This window comes from Ambystoma mexicanum, chromosome 13 (genome assembly GCF_040938575.1).
Source record: "Ambystoma mexicanum isolate Mex_15411 chromosome 13, UKY_AmexF1_1, whole genome shotgun sequence".
Taxonomy (NCBI): Eukaryota; Metazoa; Chordata; class Amphibia; order Caudata; family Ambystomatidae; genus Ambystoma; species Ambystoma mexicanum.
In genome coordinates this window covers 654511188-654529982 of record NC_090938.1, presented here as the reverse complement: position 1 = coordinate 654529982, position 18795 = coordinate 654511188, and positions in this window count along the sequence as shown.

Below are 18795 nucleotides of genomic sequence, written 5' to 3'. Positions count from 1 at the left end.
GAACATTATGGCCATCCCCATCCGGGGAGCCCATATGGTCTCCCAATGGGACAACAACAAAGCAACCCAGGGCAGGGGCACCATGAGCAACAGCAGGGACACCAATACAGAACAAAGAATCACCCACAAAACAATGACACTATGCACTACACGCCAGGCAACCCTTTCGTGACAACAGCAAACGGAGCTCCAGCACCAGCCCCCTATAGTGGCGTGTCAGTGGTTTCAGGGAGTGTGTTCAACCAAGGGGGGGCAATGAGACACCCCGCATAGGACAGCCCACAGAGAACACTTGCGTGTCCTGTTCTATCTACCACCTACGATGCATCAGAGGAACCATTGGTAGGGGCGCAGATAGGAGACAAGCAGTTCATATTCATGGTGGATTCGGGAGCGGAGAAATCATGCATTAGGGAGGGCCGGTTCCTGTTATCTAACCAGAAGTTAGAGACGCAGGGGTTCTCTGGGGCTGTAATTGAAGTTCCTTACACAGAAATTTTGGATGTGACAGTGGGGGGTGTTAGGAAAGATTTCGTAATTGTAGGGAATTTTCCTTCCATGTGGCAACCCCTAAACTTTTTGCTATTGTTTTTAACCTTGTTCTTGACTTTGCCAGAGAAGTACAGCCTTCTGCCGCACTTCTCTGGGCTTTCGCTCCTTTTCTTATGGGGAAACTGACATGCCCTTAAGACAGTCAGTACCGGGGAACGCTGTTTCCCGTAGTTTCTGTTATCGTGTTGCGGCTTTAGTGCAACATGACACAAGAGGGCACTGTAAGCTAAGTTACAGCTCTCTTGGGTCTCTAGCCTTCTACAGACCCTAGATACTCTTTTAGGATGATATTTGATCGGTGCAAGTCATTCAGGGACTCGAATGGTGGCAGCGATCGCTTTGTTTATTTTGAGCTCCTTTTGGCGTTCTGAGCACGTTTTTGCACTGAACCCAAAATGGTGGCCTGGCTCCCAAAATGGCCAGACCACGAGGCTCCTTTGTCTTGTCCACTGACCGTCTTGCTCCCTTCACCTTCCCCAGGTCGGGCGACCCGGGGCCTTCCTTATTTGGGCATGTACTTTCCCGCGAAACGTAGTTGCTTTCGCGGGCTTCTACATGTCGGTTGTGTGCCTCCAGGGTGTGGGCTGGGATGTCTGGTCCCAATACACATCCTGGGTGCCAGAGAGTCTGGGGTGGTGTGAATGCCTGGGACCACCGTGGTCCGTGATTGGTCCACGTATGGTATGTGTGTTGATGAGCGGATCTCCCATTGGCTCCCCTCCGTTTTGGCGCGAAGGGAACCATGGATAAGAGGGAGCTGGAAACACCACTACCATGTCGATCTCCTGAGTTCTCACGAACGAAGGAATACAGGAGCCAAGTATCCTGCAACCAAGAGGCTGGACCGAGGAATCGCTGGTGACCCGCTGAAGGAATCCTCCTTTGCACTGCTGTCGTCCTGTGAAACCCTTTCCTCCTTGGATCGAACCAGAAGGCCTGTACTGGTGCTTCGACCTTTGGAATAGCAGGAACAGCTATTCCCGGCGACTTCATCATCTCCTGCCAAGTAAGCCTTCGGAAGTGTCTCTGGGCCATCCAGTTGACTGACCAGCTTACAAGGGAGTCCTGCTCTGTAACTGCCGCCCGGTTGTGCTGTATTTCGAGTCCTTGTCACTCTCCCACGCTTCGTACACTTGGCGTTCCCAAGTCCGAAGGGAGGAGTGTACATTTGGCTTGAATACACACGGCCGCTCCGTTGTCCTGCTGCGGCAACAAAACTGTGCTGGTTTCGTCGATTGGGACGTCTTTTTGCTCTACACGACTACGAGGCGTTCCCTGCTCTTCTGAACCTGCCAGCTGCTGAATCTAACGTGGAGAAACCTGGGTCTGCTTGCTTCGGGGACCGGTGAGTAGTTTAGCTAGGATCTGGTCGCCCTCCTGCAGTATCCCATTGCTTTTCCCTGCTGTGTAAAAACAGCACCCTTTTGGCCGTACTCGCGCTCTGCTTCTGCCCGCTGTGGAGGCTGCGCTTGAGTTGCGGAACCTGCTCTCCTTCTGCTGTGCACTAACCCGAACTGCCTGACTTCCTCCGAAGAGCTTCCCCTTTTGCCCGTTGGCACCGGCGTGGCAGGTACTTTGAGCACAAGGCTCCACTCTTCGCAGGGCTCGGACTTCCATCTAGTTAGGTGCCTCTAAAGGCGAACTGAGTCAAAAGCGTATCGCACTGCCTGTTTTCCTTTCCTTTCAGGTGGACTACATATTTCGTGCTTTAAACGCTTGCGACTGTGTATTTGTATATATATTGTGTTGATATGGTATGTGTTGGTTTAATATTGTGATATTGTGATTTTCTCGCTATGGTCGTTGTTTTAAAGGCCTTAAAATAAATGTGTTTATATTTTTGATATAACAACTGTTTGGAGTAGTTTGTAAGCGCTCTTGCTTTGTGTGCTCATTGCGGGCTTTCAGTCACCCTCACCCCTCTTGAGACCTAGTCTTGACCGCCGCGATCGCTACCTTGATTGGTCTGGCTTGTCCAGAGGTTACCCTGTTCCAAGTAATTAGGTTGGCCTTCTGAACTTCTGCGCCACCAGGACAGAGTTCAGAAATCCGTCTTAACAAATTGGTGGCAGCGGTGGGATACGACTGAAGGTATCCAGTGTTGCGCTCGAACTAAGGCATTTCAGGTTATTCCAAACAGTACACGTAGTGAATTGTTGTAATATAACTTTAAAAAGGCCATAGTCCTATCAAACAGTATGGAAGCAAATACCTTGTTAACTTTAAATGCTTCCAAATCAGAAACGCTGAAAAAGATGTGTGCGGAGAGAGGTGTTTCCTCTCAAGGCACAAAATTGGAAATGATCCAGAGAATCGTGGCGTGGCAAGAAGCGCAGCTTGACGCTATAACTTCCGAGGACAGTGCAGAAGGTGGTGGGGCTGCTCTCACTGGCAGAACCGACGGTTCTGCCGCTGCACTGATCCATCGCGACCACGAGGACAGGGAGGATGTAATGTCTAATGTTTCCTCTGCCAGTGTTGATGGGGATGCTATGCTTGAATTCAAGAAGCAAGAGCTGCGGTTTAGGCAGCAGGAGCTTGAATTCAGCATAGCAAAACTAAAAATCGAACAGGCAGAAAAACAGAAAGACAGGGATCACCAGTTGGAACTGGCCAAGCTTCAGGTTGCAAATGGATCCAAGGGTCCTAGACATGGGTCTGGGGCTTCCTCTCATCCACGGTTTCCGAAAGATCTGCTAAGTGTGTATGAAGAAAGGAATGACATTATGGACTGGCTGAATGCGTTTGAGTATGCGTGCGAGGTCCAGGAAGTTGACAATGCTGATAAGATTGCGTGGTTGCTCAGTAGACTGCCCCATTCTGGCTGCAGTGCCATTATGGAAATGTCGAAGGCTGAGCGGGCTGATTTCGCAATGTTAAAGCAAACTCTCATTTTAAAGTTTGGGAAGACTCCGGCCCAATATTTAAAGCGTTTTCGAGAGTATAAGAAAAAGGAAGGTGGTACTTGGGTATCTTATGTCGCTGAATCTTTGAAAAACTTAACTGGCTGGGTCGAAGGTTATAAGGTTTCTACCTTCGAAGGCATGATAAATCTTGTCATGCTGGAACATATTTTTGCTTCTTCTTCCCCGGAGCTTAAGCAGCATTTGGCCGATTCGAAGGAGATAGATCCTAAGAAGCTGGCCATTGCAGCAGACTTATGGGTGTCACATCGAGTGTCCCATAAGGACAAAACTCATCCTGGTAAGCAGGAGGAAGGGAAAAAGTCCAAAGATATGGAGGGTGGGGAATCTGCTAAATCTTCTTCCCATAAGGGCCACAAAAAGAAAAACAAGGGTAAGACACAAGAGAACTCACAGGGTAGTGGAGGTTCGCCTCCGAAACAGAACTCTGGTTACAATAAGCCTCCCTACGTAAACAGACCCAATGGGGCTTGTTTTTCTTGTGGAGCAACTGACCATGTGAAGGGGGATCCCCGTTGTAAGGTTAGACCTTTGGGGGTCCACTCCGCTAATCTGGCCTTCTCCTCCTACGAGGAAGAAGAGATTACAGGAGCATCCTTCTCCTCAGACTCATTTCCCAGCGGAATAGAGGCTGAGGTAGTTTTAGCGTCCCTGGGTTCCTGGGAGCCTAAAGTCGCAGAGGCTTATGCTAGGAATCCGGATAATACCAAGCACTACTTTAAAGACAGTGTGCTGATCAATGGAGTGGATACTCCAGCTCTTAGGGATAGTGGGTGCAGTCGAACTGTAGTGGATTCTACCTTGGTAGACTCAGAGGAAGTTGCCAGAGCTACTCTGATGCCCACTAAGTTGGCTGACGGCCCCCTCCGTATGTTTCCCGTGATCCCTGTAAATCTTACTTTAAATGGTACAGCAGTCAGGATTCCAGTGAGCATTCAGAGAAACGTCCCGGGAAAGGTCTTGTTGGGCAATGATCTCAGAGCTTTAGGGCTCGTAGGAGACACTGCCGAAAGACCATACACACGGTCCCAAGCACGAGCAGCATTGGCCAAGTCCAATACGCCGCCCCAGCCGAAGGGGAAACCCAAGGCGAAAGGAGTCTACAAGTCAAGACGAGGGAAAGAGAATATTCCCCCGAGCTCGCCTACCACTGCGGTGGAGGAAGTTGGTCAATCGCCCGGGCCTGACGAGGAGGTGGCGATGCCTGAAGTATTCGACCCCAACGATCATCCTGAACTAAAAGACTTGTTAGTTGAAGGAGGTCCTGATAGGGACAAATTCAGTAAAGGCCAACGTGAGTGCCCATCTCTGGAAGGCCTAAGGAGACAGGCCTGCTCCCAGCTTGAGGGTGAACCTCCTGGGATGCATAGGATTTACCAGGAAGGTGGACTCCTGTATAGTGAGCCCACAGAGTCTACAGAAGGAGACCATAGGAGGTTGGTGGTTCCCCTTGCTGTTAGGCCCTTCCTCCTGCAGTTGGCGCATGAAGTTCCCCTTGCTGGTCACCTCGGTATGAGGAAGACCAAGCAAAGGTTATCCATGCACTTCTACTGGCCCAAGATGGGGGAGCAAGTAGAAAGTCACTGCAGGAGTTGTGCCGCCTGCCAGTTGTCTGGTAAGGTTGGCGCGACAATCCAAGCTCCGTTGGTACCGCTCCCAGTTCTGGGGGTACCATTTGAAAGGGTAGGGATCGACATGGTTGGTCCCCTTGACCCGCAAACATCCTCAAGCAATAGGTTTATCCTGGTGCTGGTCGACCATGCAACCAGGTATCCTGAGGCCATCCCATTTACAACTGTAACTGCCAAGCCAGTTGCAGAAGCTTTACTCGGCAGATTTACTAGGGTTGGCTTCCCTAAAGAAGTTGTGTCGGATCATGGCAGCAACTTTATGTCGAAGTATAGGCAGGCTATGTGGAAAGAATGTGGGGTCACCTACAGGTTCTCTTCTGCATACCGCCCCCAGACCGATGGTCTGGGGGGGCGTTTCAACAGGACGTTAACGAGCATGATTGGGGCTCTGGAGGAGCCTCAGAGAAGAAAATGGGATCTTCTTGTTTCATGCTTACTGTTTGCCTACCGAGAGGTACCACAGGAGGGTGTTGGCTTCAGCCCCTTCGAACTTCTGTTCGGTCATCCCGTACGGGGACCCTTAGCCATCATCAAAGAGGGATGGGAGATGCCCACTCCCCCTGTTACTACCAACGTAGTTGATTATGTGCTGGGGCTCAGAAAACGGATGGTACTTCTGATGGGCTTGGCTAGTGATAAATTGAAGGCAGGACAAGCGCTGGTGAAACATTGGTACGACCAGAAAGCTTCCCTCATCAACTTTACACTTGGTCAGCAAGTCCTGATCATGAATCCCATAAGGCCTCGAGCTTTACAGGACAAATGGTCAGGCCCTTACCCAGTGGTGGAGCCCCTGGGTGAGGTTAACTATTCAGTGGACCTTGGAAGGCCTGGACAGGCTCCCAAAGTGTTTCACATGAATAGGCTGAAGGCTTTCGGCCCAAGCGTCGAAATCGCAGCACTGCTACTTGCTTCAGACGTTGAGGAAGAGGAGTTTGAACCTCTCCCCGACCTGTTCAAAAGCAGTCCTTCAGAAAGCTCTTTTGAGGGTGTCCGAGTGGCCCCTCACCAAAATGGACAAGGCTCAGTGGTTTACCTTGGACATGAAGTAGGTGGAGGGAGGAGACAGCCTCTACTCAGTCAGGTACAAGCAGTACAAGACTGGCCTACCCCCACTACGCAAACCCAAGTGAGAGCCTTCTTAGGACTCACGGGGTATTACCGCAATTTTGTGGCAGACTATGGCACCATAGCTGCTCCTCTGACTGCCCTCACAACTCCGAAGAAACCCAATAAGGTAACTTGGACTGACGAGTGTGAGAAGGCCTTCAATGGCTTAAAAGACTCCTTGTGCCAGACCCCTGTGCTCAGGGCCCCTGATTATCAAAGACCTTTTATCGTGCAGACGGATGCCTCTGACACTGGGATAGGAGCTGTACTATCACAAGTAGATGAGAAGGGTAAGGAACACCCTATCGGTTTTATTAGTCGCCAGCTTAAGGACAGAGAGCTCAGATGGTCCACGTAGAGAAAGAATGTTTCTCTGTTGTGTGGGCCCTAAGGAAGCTGAGGCCCTACCTCTATGGGACCCACTTCACTGTGCAGACTGACCATAAGCCGTTAAAGTGGCTAATGAACATGAAGGGGGAGAATCCAAAGTTGCTTAGGTGGTCCATAAGTCTACAAGGCTTCGACTTCACTATTGAGCATAGGCCAGGTGTCCAACATAGCAATGCTGATGGGTTGTTCAGAATGTTTAACCGACCTGAACAAGAGACTCATCCAGGGGTGGATTAGTTCCCCCTGTCCATAGTCTGGGAGGGGCGAGTGTTAGGAAAGATTTCGTAATTGTAGGGAATTTTCCTTCCATGTGGCAACCCCTAAACTTTTTGCTATTGTTTTTAACCTTGTTCTTGACTTTGCCAGAGAAGTACAGCCTTCTGCCGCACTTCTCTGGGCTTTCGCTCCTTTTCTTATGGGGAAACTGACATGCCCTTAAGACAGTCAGTACCGGGGAACGCTGTTTCCCGTAGTTTCTGTTATCGTGTTGCGGCTTTAGTGCAACATGACACAAGAGGGCACTGTAAGATAAGTTACAGCTCTCTTGGGTCTCTAGCCTTCTACAGACCCTAGATACTCTTTTAGGATGATATTTGATCGGTGCAAGTCATTCAGGGACTCGAATGGTGGCAGCGATCGCTTTGTTTATTTTGAGCTCCTTTTGGCGTTCTGAGCACGTTTTTGCACTGAACCCAAAATGGTGGCCTGGCTCCCAAAATGGCCAGACCACGAGGCTCCTTTGTCTTGTCCACTGACCGTCTTGCTCCCTTCACCTTCCCCAGGTCGGGCGACCCGGGGCCTTCCTTATTTGGGCATGTACTTTCCCGCGAAACGTAGTTGCTTTCGCGGGCTTCTACATGTCGGTTGTGTGCCTCCAGGGTGTGGGCTGGGATGTCTGGTCCCAATACACATCCTGGGTGCCAGAGAGTCTGGGGTGGTGTGAATGCCTGGGACCACCGTGGTCCGTGATTGGTCCACGTATGGTATGTGTGTTGATGAGCGGATCTCCCATTGGCTCCCCTCCGTTTTGGCGCGAAGGGAACCGTGGATAAGAGGGAGCTGGAAACACCACTACCATGTCGATCTCCTGAGTTCTCACGAACGAAGGAATACAGGAGCCAAGTATCCTCCAACCAAGAGGCTGGACCGAGGAATCTCTGGTGACCCGCTGAAGGAATCCTCCTTTGCACTGCTGTCGTCCTGTGAAACCCTTTCCTCCTTGGATCGAACCAGAAGGCCTGTACTGGTGCTTCGACCTTTGGAATAGCAGGAACAGCTATTCCCGGCGACTTCATCATCTCCTGCCAAGTAAGCCTTCGGAAGTGTCTCTGGGCCATCCAGTTGACTGACCAGCTTACAAGGGAGTCCTGCTCTGTAACTGCCGCCCGGTTGTGCTGTATTTCGAGTCCTTGTCACTCTCCCACGCTTCGTACACTTGGCGTTCCCAAGTCTGAAGGGAGGAGTGTACATTTGGCTTGAATACACACGGCCGCTCCGTTGTCCTGCTGCGGCAACAAAACTGTGCTGGTTTCGTCGATTGGGACGTCTTTTTGCTCTACACGACTACGAGGCGTTCCCTGCTCTTCTGAACCTGCCAGCTGCTGAATCTAACGTGGAGAAACCTGGGTCTGCTTGCTTCGGGGACCGGTGAGTAGTTTAGCTAGGATCTGGTCGCCCTCCTGTAGTATCCCATTGCTTTTCCCTGCTGTGTAAAAACAGCACCCTTTTGGCCGTACTCGCGCTCTGCTTCTGCCCGCTGTGGAGGCTGCGCTTGAGTTGCGGAACCTGCTCTCCTTCTGCTGTGCACTAACCCGAACTGCCTGACTTCCTCCGAAGAGCTTCCCCTTTTGCCCGTTGGCACCGGCGTGGCAGGTACTTTGAGCACAAGGCTCCACTCTTCGCAGGGCTCGGACTTCCATCTAGTTAGGTGCCTCTAAAGGCGAACTGAGTCAAAAGCGTATCGCACTGCCTGTTTTCCTTTCCTTTCAGGTGGACTACATATTTCGTGCTTTAAACGCTTGCGACTGTGTATTTGTATATATATTGTGTTGATATGGTATGTGTTGGTTTAATATTGTGATATTGTGATTTTCTCGCTACGGTCGTTGTTTTAAAGGCCTTAAAATAAATGTGTTTATATTTTTGATATAACAACTGTTTGGAGTAGTTTGTAAGCGCTCTTGCTTTGTGTGCTCATTGCAGGCTTTCAGTCACCCTCACCCCTCTTGAGACCTAGTCTTGACCGCCGCGATCGCTACCTTGATTGGTCTGGCTTGTCCAGAGGTTACCCTGTTCCAAGTAATTAGGTTGGCCTTCTGAACTTCTGCGCCACCAGGACAGAGTTCAGAAATCCGTCTTAACAGGGGGTAAAACTGTAAAAACACCCTTACTGTATTATGAACATTCGCCAATAAATTTACTAGGGAGGGACCTTCTTAGCAAACTCAACATGACAATATCATTCACTGAGAGAGGTATAGTGTGTTCAACACCAGGAATATGCCCATTACGTGTAATGCTGATAGTACAGGCTCACACAACTGCACCGGAAATACGTGGCTTGCCAGTGGACGAGAGAATGTTTATTGAAGGATTAAAGACGCTGGCCCACATAGTTCCTGAGCTGAAAAGGATGGACTGGAGAATACCTGCGGAGTTTCTCTTCCGCCCAATAGTGCACCCAGACATAGCACCAGGATCAGTGGCAGTGGTATCCTTAGACTTACATGCTGTACAGGTATCTGCAAAAAGGATTGCGGTGATTGGAATGGACATAGACGGGTGTGAATGGCGCACAGTACTGTGCATCAATGCTGACATTGCCCTGCGAGACTTAACTGATGAAGATCTCTTTTCCGATTTAGAAAGGGATGGCGAAATAATAATGGAAATAGCAATGCCCTGTGACATTTTGATTCGGGCTAGACAGATTCCTGTGCAGTTAATGGCAGTGGTGGGAGCACCACCGTCATTTTTTGGTGATGACATGAGACTAGTACCAAACAATTTGTGGACAACAGGCCCCCATGACGTAGGGTTGTTGCACGGAGTAACACCAGTGATAATAAAGCTCAAACAAGGGGCGATTCTACCCCGAGTGAAACAATATCCATTGTCCCGCGAAGCTGAAGAAGGAATAAAAGAGACAATAAATGCACTGCTAGCACAAGGGATAATAGTGCCTTCAAACTCCCCATGTAACACATGTATCTACCCGATCAAAGACGCAAAGGGAGGGGCTTGGAGGATGATCCAGGATTTACGCCCCCTAAATGATGTAATACAGAAAGAGTTCCCTTTGGTCCCGAACCCTGCATCAATATTATGCAGTATCCCAAAAAACTGCATCACATTTCACAGTTGTCGATTTGAAAAACGCATTCTTCTCCATCCCCTTGGCAGAAGAAAGCAGATACCTGACAGCATTTACACTAGGGGGAAAGAGATATGAACATTGCAGATTACCACAGGGATACTGTGAGAGCCCAAGCATATTCAACCGCATACTACCTGAAGACTTGGGCAACTTATCAGTTGAAAGCACAATCATTCAGTACGTAGACGATTTACTCGTCTGCGCACAGAATGAAGAGACATGCAGAAAAGATTCAGTAACACTCCTGTCCCTGTTGGCAAATAAGGGGTATAAAGTAGACAAGAAAAAGCTCCAATATTGTTAGAAAGAAGTCCTATACTTGGGACAGCTAATATCAAAAGACGGAAAAAGAATAATCCCTGACAGGGTAGAAGCAATAAGATCAGTAAGAGAACCCACAACAGTGAAGGGGATGCAGAAATTCTTGGGAATGTGCAACTATTGTAGAGCATGGTTATTAGATTATGCAGCATAAGAGCATTCAGGCAGTCAGGTAGCCAATCAGGCGCACGGTGCATTCAGGCCATTCTTCTCCACCCAGACACTCACAGCACAGAATGTAGATTTGGACAAGCAAACTGCCATTGAACACTATACACTGCATTCATACTAGTTTCGGCCAGGGCTGTCTCAGTCATTGTGTCAAACACCAGATACTAGACACCCATAACACAGAATGTGTATTCGTCACACACTCCATTCACCCAGGTTCTACCCCACGGGCGTACCCACAACATACAGTCATTGGGAAGGCACCAGCCAGTCTGGCCTAGACTTCCCCACAACACCATACATGGAACTTCCACCCAACAGCCAGTCAGGGGGAAGGGGCAGAGTCAGGGCTTCCCGGGACTTCGGGAAAAGTAAGGTAACAGGCGATAGAAAGCAAGAGGCCACAGGGACCATCTTGTTTCCTATCAGGAATCCACTGATTCCAATGACAGGGCCTGGGCATCCCAAAATGGAGGATGCGCAGTGCACCTGTCAATTCAGCACAGAGCTGCCACCAGCCCGTACCCTGCTCTGTAGGCCACAGACAGGTGTCCAAAAACATACACTAGGAGTACATGGTCTTACTCCCACCCATGGGTGCCATAAGGGTATCCCAAGGGTCTGTTCACCAAACCAAATACAGGACGAGCCGCACTGACAGGAGCCCCACATGAACTCCTGCACGGAAAACAAGACAGAACATGCATGATAAAGCAATAAAGGACACGAATTCAGAGGCCCTGTCCCTCTGATGCATTTCCAGCATCACAGTCGGGTATGCCCAGACGTGGGTCCCGTGTTTGCTGAGCCTAGAAACCCAAGCTTCTACTCACTGATGAGGCCCAACAAGAATGTAACATGTTTGGGGATGCTTTGGATGTAATCACGCAGTTATGATATGATATGATATGATATGGCATTTGTAACCCGCCTATACACAAGTGTTTCAACGTGCGACGAGGCAAGGAAAGGGAAACAGAGGGAGAACAGAGACAACGATCTTACTAGGCCAAGTGACATTGAGATCGCGCAAGTGCAGGGGAGGGGGAGGGGAAAAGTGCCAGGGGAGGGGGCAGTGCTGTACATGGGATCAAAACAATAACAATAAGTGTGGCCAGCAGATGGCAGGTGCATGGATAAGTGTAGGCAGCAAGTGTCCAAAAGTGCAGGTAAGGGGACTGTAGGGTTAAAGATGCAGACCCAAGTGCAAGGGTTGCTAGGAGGCAGTGCGGGTGTGCAACTGGGTGGGCAGGGACCTGGGCCCGAAATTAGAGGGTGGCCAGGTAAACCAGTGCAGTATCAGACAGGAAATCAACAGGGGAGAGGAAGAGAGAAGGCAGGAACAAAGAGGAAGGTCTTGAGGTGCTTTCGGAACCGGAGATGGTTCTCCCGAGGTTTCAGAGTGGCAGGGAGGCTGTTCCAGAGGGAGGCACCAGGCGAAGAAAGATCTGCCCTCAACTCTTTGCTTGGTGAAGCGACTGACCCAGAGAGAATTGGAGGTGGAGGAGCAAAGAGCTTGAGTAAGAAGGTATTTATGAAGAGAGAGTTGGAGGTATTGAAGCCCCAGAAGGCCTTGTGGACAATGCAGAGGATCTTGAACTTAATCCTTGCAGCCACTGGGAGCCAGTGCAGAGATTTCAGTGCTAGATACGATCCTTGGGCTTGAGGCCAAGGACAAGTCTCGCAGTCCTGTTCCGGATAAGTTACAGAGGGCGGAGAGTAGAAGCAGGCAGATTTAGAAAGAGGCTGTTGCAGTAGTTCAGCCTAGAGAGAACCAGAGCTCTAGAGACAGTGAGCTTCTGGGGGAACGAGAGACGAATACCTCTGAGGAGGTGCAGTTGGTAGTTTGACTTCTTAGAGACGTCAGAGATGTGAGAAGAAAAGGAGCGTGTGGAGTTGAAGATGACCCCGAGGTTTCTAGCCTCACCGCTGGGAGCAGGAAGCGGGCCTAGGGAGGCCAGCCAGAGAGTGACAGGAAAGGAGGGTGCCGGTGTGCCGATGAGGAGAATCTCTGTCTTTCTGGTATTACGGCAGAGATTGTTGGTGGCACATCACTCCTGGATAGCAGACAGTCAGAGATGATCGAAAGAGAAGAGGTGGCAGGGGAGAGCCTGAAAACGAGCTGAGTGTCATCTGCATAGCACTGAAAGTTGGAGCAGAGAGTGGCAATGCAGTGGGCAAGAGGTGCCAGATATTGGTTGAGGTTAGGCCCCTGGGGAACACCACATGTAGAGAGTGAGATAGAGGAAAGGAAGGACCCAAGTTGGACCTGGGAGAGTCGATCAGAGAGGAATAAGGTCAGCCAGGCCAGGGCCTGATCAGTGATACCCAGGTTATCACGGAGACCATTGAGCAAGATTGCATGGTTGACCATATCAAAGGCAGAAGAGAGATGGGGACAGAGGGGAGATTAGAATCAAGCTTGGAGACCAGGTCTTCACAGATGTTCAGGAGAGCAGTTTCTGTGCTTCTGGCAGCTCTGAAGCCAGACTGATGGTTTTAAATTCCACATAGTTGCTAGATGCCGCAGAGACACGGGCTGGGATGTGGGCTCTCTTCTTGGTGCAGACAAAGAGCCGGTATTGCCTTTGGAGCAGGCAGCAGGCCAGTTTGTCAGAGGATGCACAAGAAGCTCGCCATTTCCTCTCAGCCACCCTGCACTTGCGTTTAAGGGTGACAAGGTCAGAGTCATTCCAGGAGTTGCTCTTGGCTTTGGGCTTCAAGCGGATCCTTTTGACAGGGGCAAGAATATCAAGAGTATCAGAGATAGAAGAGTTGCGCATGGAAAGGGCTGTGTCAGGGTGTGAGTCAGCCAGAGGAGGAGGGGGAGAGAAAGTGGCGGTGAAAGCCTCAAATGACACATGCTTCATGGGTCAGATGACCCAGAGAGAGCAGTGATGGAGTTGGCTTGGCCTGAGGGGTAGAGAGGGAGAGATGGGAGGAAAGGAGAAAGTGATCACTCCAGGAGAGTGGAGTGGTGAGGGGATAGAGAGGGGGAGGACTGAGGAGATCAGAACATTCAGAGTGTGCCCTGCAGTGTGAGTCGGGCCAGAGGGGAGAATCGAAAGAGAGAGAGAGTTGCAGAGGATGCGAAAGAGTCCAGAGGAGGGACAGGAAGCATCCAGGTGGATGTTAAAGTCTCCAAGAAGAAGGAGTTGAGTGGTCGAGGCCAGGAGGAAGGAGGAGAGGTCTGTCCACTCAGAGAGAAAGGAGGTGATCTGACCAGGTGGCCGATAGATAGTAGCCACGGTAATAGAGTGGCCAGGAGAGAGAGAGCCTGCAGACAAGCCATTTGAAAGAGGAGTAGCCCTGCATAGGAATGACAGAGGCAGAAATCCACTCCCGGAAGATCAAGCCTACACCCCCTCCGGAACGGTTAGATCTGGGCACGGAGAGGATCTTGTAGCCATCAGGGAGGATAGTGTCAAAGCTTGTGATCGAGCTGGCCGTGAACCATGTCTCGGTGAGACTGAGGATATCGAGATCAAGTTCTTCCAGGAGGCGGCAGATGTCCGAGGAGTGTTTGACAGCTGAGCGAGAGTTGAGAGTTTGAATATGGAGAAGGACTTCCGGGGAGGGGTACAAATCAGAGGTACGTCTTGCAGAGGTGTAGAAGGAGCCTGGGGGGGGCAGAAGAGGAAGGAGGAGAGGGCAAGATAGCCAAGGAGGAGGCAGACGGGGAGGCAAGGAAGCCAAAGAAGGGAGGGAAGGGACAGAAGGAGAAGAAAGGAAATTGATGAGGCGCGTAAAGCGTCTATCAAAGAGGAGAAGGTAGGCCTGAGGGCCTTAGACCAAGACCGTACCATTCAGGTACACATTAATGATGACCTTAGAGGAGTGGAAGGGGTCCAGGAGGTCCTCCCACCAGGTGCCACCATTAATGGGACAAGAAGAGAGAAGAGAGAACACAGAGACCATATGAAGAGTCCAAAGGTCTGGCAAAGGAACGACAAAGAGGATGTCAGTGAGGGTCTGTCTGGAGGAAGCACGGGTATAGGAGTAAGCGATAGAGAGGCCTGGGTTGGAGACCAGGATATCCCTTTTGAACTTCTTCCTACCAGACTTGGTGAGGAGAGCACGATAGTCAATAGAGAAGCAGCTTGAAAAGATAGGAGAAACAGAGAGCACTATAGAATAGGTGGGGGAAGAGGTGAGAGCAAGAGGGTTGGACTGCCCCTTTTGGAGTGGGACCAAGTCTGATTTGCATGTGGTGTTCTCCCTTTTGTAATGGCTTAGCAGGCGAAGAAGGGTGGTCTGGAGGGTTGCCCAGAGCAATGCCAGAGGTTAAGATTAATTCTAAACCTTTCTGCCATTAGCCTTTTGCTATTGTCTTGAATCGATCCATAGCCCGAACCTAGCAAATTCATTCTACAACCATGCAAATCTCAGTGGGGGCCCTTTGCAGCATGTTTTCATGATGCGGGTGCTCACAATACATATCGCCACTCCGCTGGCTTTCCTCTTGAACAAATAAGTATGGAACTGCAGTCAGCTATCTACAACAATGAAAACCAACCCTTGCTTATAATGTTGTTGTGTACGTTGCGTCACTTGATTCTACCACACGGATGCTTTTCTGATTTATGTTTTTTGTTGTATTGTTTTTGTTGGCGCCCCCATGCCTTCGGGCTTTGTCTTGCACGCGGTATAAATCGAATAAATAAAATAAATAAATTGCAATGCAATAAAGCCAGCTCCGTGTGTATAGCAGTGATGTATTGATATTGAGATGGGGTTGTGTGCGCAACATAGAGGTTTAGTTTGGGAGTGATGTCTGACAGTCCGAGTAGGGGCAGTAGGGGGTCATTTTAGTGTGTTTCGCCCTGGGCACCAAAGTGGTTTGAAACTGCCATGGTGGAGGGTGGCGTATCATACCATAACATAACGTAACATAAACCTCTGCCAGAGAAAAACTAAGCGACTGGCGGTCTACCACCCTGCCGAAAACACACCGCCCTGGGCCCGTGGAGTCAGAGGAAAACAGGGGGACCTAACCACAGACAGATCTGCTAATATAGCCAGGCAGAGAGATCAAACGCGGGCAGGAAAACACTTGTACAGGTGGGTAAACAAAGGCAGTCAGACGCCTGCCCCGCCACGGGCAGACGGCTCACCTCCGCGGGCCCACAACAAACAGCAGCCGCTCGCCGCTGCCTGCCCGCCTCCGCGGCCGGGTCCCCTGCGAGGGCCCGGCACTGCCAACTTCCACGGCGAGAGGCCCTTATTAGCTTCAAACGCTGGTCAAGCGTTCATTTTCTACGGCGTGATGGGGCGCATAAACACTCATTGTTGCTTTAATCATTGTTTTCAGCGTTCAGGAGACACAGCTCCCACAGGCCTCGTGTGCCAGTCACCAGGAGCTGGGCCCGATTTCCGGACTGTAACATGCCATGCTCACCAAAAGAAGATTTCTATCCCGTGGCTGCCAACTGGCTCCAGGCCACGTGGAGGGTTTGGAAATAAATGTGCCGAGTCATGTCTGACATGACCAGACATGACTTTTATTTTTAACCAGCATCCCTTCCCATGCAGGGAATTGTAGGCCTTTAAAATGGAAACAGCAAAACTACAAGTACCACGATTTAAAATTCTTTTGGCTGAAAAGTCATGAATGTTTCACCCTTTACATTATTATTCTTACTATTATAATTATTTCTATTATTATTAGATTTTTTATACTGCTACTGCCTATTATCTAACAATGTCTTTTGACTTTTTTCCTATTCTTCCGTTTTTTTTATTTTTTCCTGATAGTTTGCACGATTATTTGTGCACTTTAAGGGACAGTGCTGTCTCTAATATTACTGATTTCCATATTCACAACCCAAACACCTGGATGATCTTGGAATCCATGGACGTGCAAAACATCCAGAAGTCTCCAATGTGCAGGCGCCAGGGACGAGCTCACATACGTACAGTGCAGGTCCACACGTGGTCAGATTCCGTGTAATCACTTGACGCTTCTGCAGTGGCTAGAGGCTTAATACGCTTTAACTGAGCTCCCAACACTCCCTGGGGCAGTGATTTTCAGGGAGAAGTGAGTGAAACGTCTGCTTGAAGCACCCTTGGCTCACTTATGGTAGCACAGGCCAAGCTCAAGACTTTTTGCGCCTACTGGGAGGGCATCCAGAAATCAATAAGCACGAGGAGAGAGGCCGACGTGGCCATTGTGGACATTAGAGAGCATGGTTAATCCTGTGTGACTTCTCTGCTGCATTTCATACCAGTGTCCACAAGATTATCCTGGATCCCCTTGCAGATCTGTTAATTGAGCTGTGGTGGGTCCTTCCTGATAGACAGGTGAGACTTGGAGAGCACTGACCTGCTGAAACCTCGGTTTATTGTGCTGTTCCTCTGGGCTCCTCCGTTCTCCGCTGCTCTTCTGGGGGAATGCAGTAAAAATAGCCTTTAACCCGTCTGAAAGTCATTCTGGACACATTTTATTAGGGTTTAGGTGGCCGCCCAACTATAGGGCAACAGGGAAATGCCCGAACCAAAACATGCAAAATGCTAGTGGGGGCCAGTTTTTTTTGCCCAAAGTCGGCCACTTTTTTTTGGGCAATGTGGGTCAGTTTGACGAGTTAATTCACTGTGTGGCTTTGAGTTTTGACCATTGTTGCTGAATAAATAATCTTTAAATTGCACAATTTACATTTTATCAGAAAACCTCCCCCTTGGGCACTATTCAAACAGTCTGTCATAAAAGGAGTGAATGGCCGTTGGCAACAGTGCGCCGCTTTTTCATTGGTGCCAGAGACAGTGTTATGCCCAGGAGCGTGCCCACTAGAAGTAGATATGGGGAGTGGAAAACCTTCAGAGCCTCGGGAGGGCTTAAAGGAGACAGTGGCCATGATGGGCAGAGGCCGGGCAGATGCAGGAGGCTGTGGCTAGTCTAGAAAGTTCACTTGTCCAAGAAGCCGGGCAAAGCAGACTCTCGATCAAGGGCTGGGGTTGGGAGAAGCCCACAGGGTTAGATAGCCCCCAGAGGTGGGGAGATGGCACTCTCTGGACGAGGTCAGGCAAAGGATCGGCCAACTAGTCCCCTTTAGTGTTGTCTTTTTTTAAAACGTGGGCCCTGATTCATGGAATTATTTGCGCGTAAGCCGGGAATTTGCGTGCTATTCTGCTCGAAATTCCTGTTTGACAAATGGGAATTTGCGGGCAGAATGGCACGCAAATCCCCGCTTTACACGCAAAAAATTCTATGAATCAGGGGCTTTGGGTCTTCCACCAGAAATCTGCAGTGAGTTCTGTCATGTGCAGTTTCCAAACTTCAACGCTGATGGATCCGGACCGACTCTAATAAGGGCCGCATAGAGCCGAAGCAGCGCAACGCAGGTTTTCGGCAAAGCTTGGTTCGGTGATGATAAATTCTGGCAACTTTGCACCTTACCCAGAGGCACATGTACAGTCTCCCAGTTTTGGTTTAAGGCTCTTGCGTGCGGCCTTGCGAGCAGGTGACTAGTTGTGTCCACAAAACGAAGGGCCTGATTCACAGAACGTTTTCCTATGGGATTGCGCCATTATAAAATGCTTCCATGAATCAGGCTCTAAGAAGTATTGCTTGGTAGTCGGCTCCTCTTATCCTTCATGGCACAGCTATCTTTTAAAAAACACAGACCACACAAGTTCTTGGCAAGAAATAAAGCCACTGCTGGTTTGGTAGTAGTGTGAGGCTGAGCAGGGCTTCAGAAACCACTACTCACCCCTTACTCTGGTAGAGCAGTAGTACTTCCATCACAAAGTGAGAAAGATTTGAAGGACTCAAAAACAAATTATGTATTATTTATCTGAGTCCTCTTACAGGCGAAGCATTTTTAGTCATCTTTATCACTTGATGTAAGATAGTTTGCCCAATGATGTAAAATGGATTACCCAACTTCCAAACAAGTATTTCCGGGTTACCCCACACTTCCGGATTCAGAGCGTTATTCAATTCGGGATGAACATTGTACATTCCAGTACCGCCATATTTAAAACTGACTGCACGACTTTTCAAAAGTAATAGTGGATGGCAAGGACGTCCACTATGGCCATCAATGTTTGGATCTATCAGCTTGGAATGACTAACCCCTGATGCTTTTCTTAAAACTGTACTAATGTATTTATGTACTAACCCACAAATACATCCCACAAATACATCCCACAACTGTATCACCTCTGTAACTAAGTTCCTTGCAAGTAACAGAGCCTTGATGCCCTTGGGCTGTTTGTGCGCTATATAAATGTAATAAATAAATAAAAATAAAAAAACAAATGCCACGTTCCTTGAGACAGATTGCACGCCTTCAAGACAGGCCCTTCTGGGTACGCGCTGGAA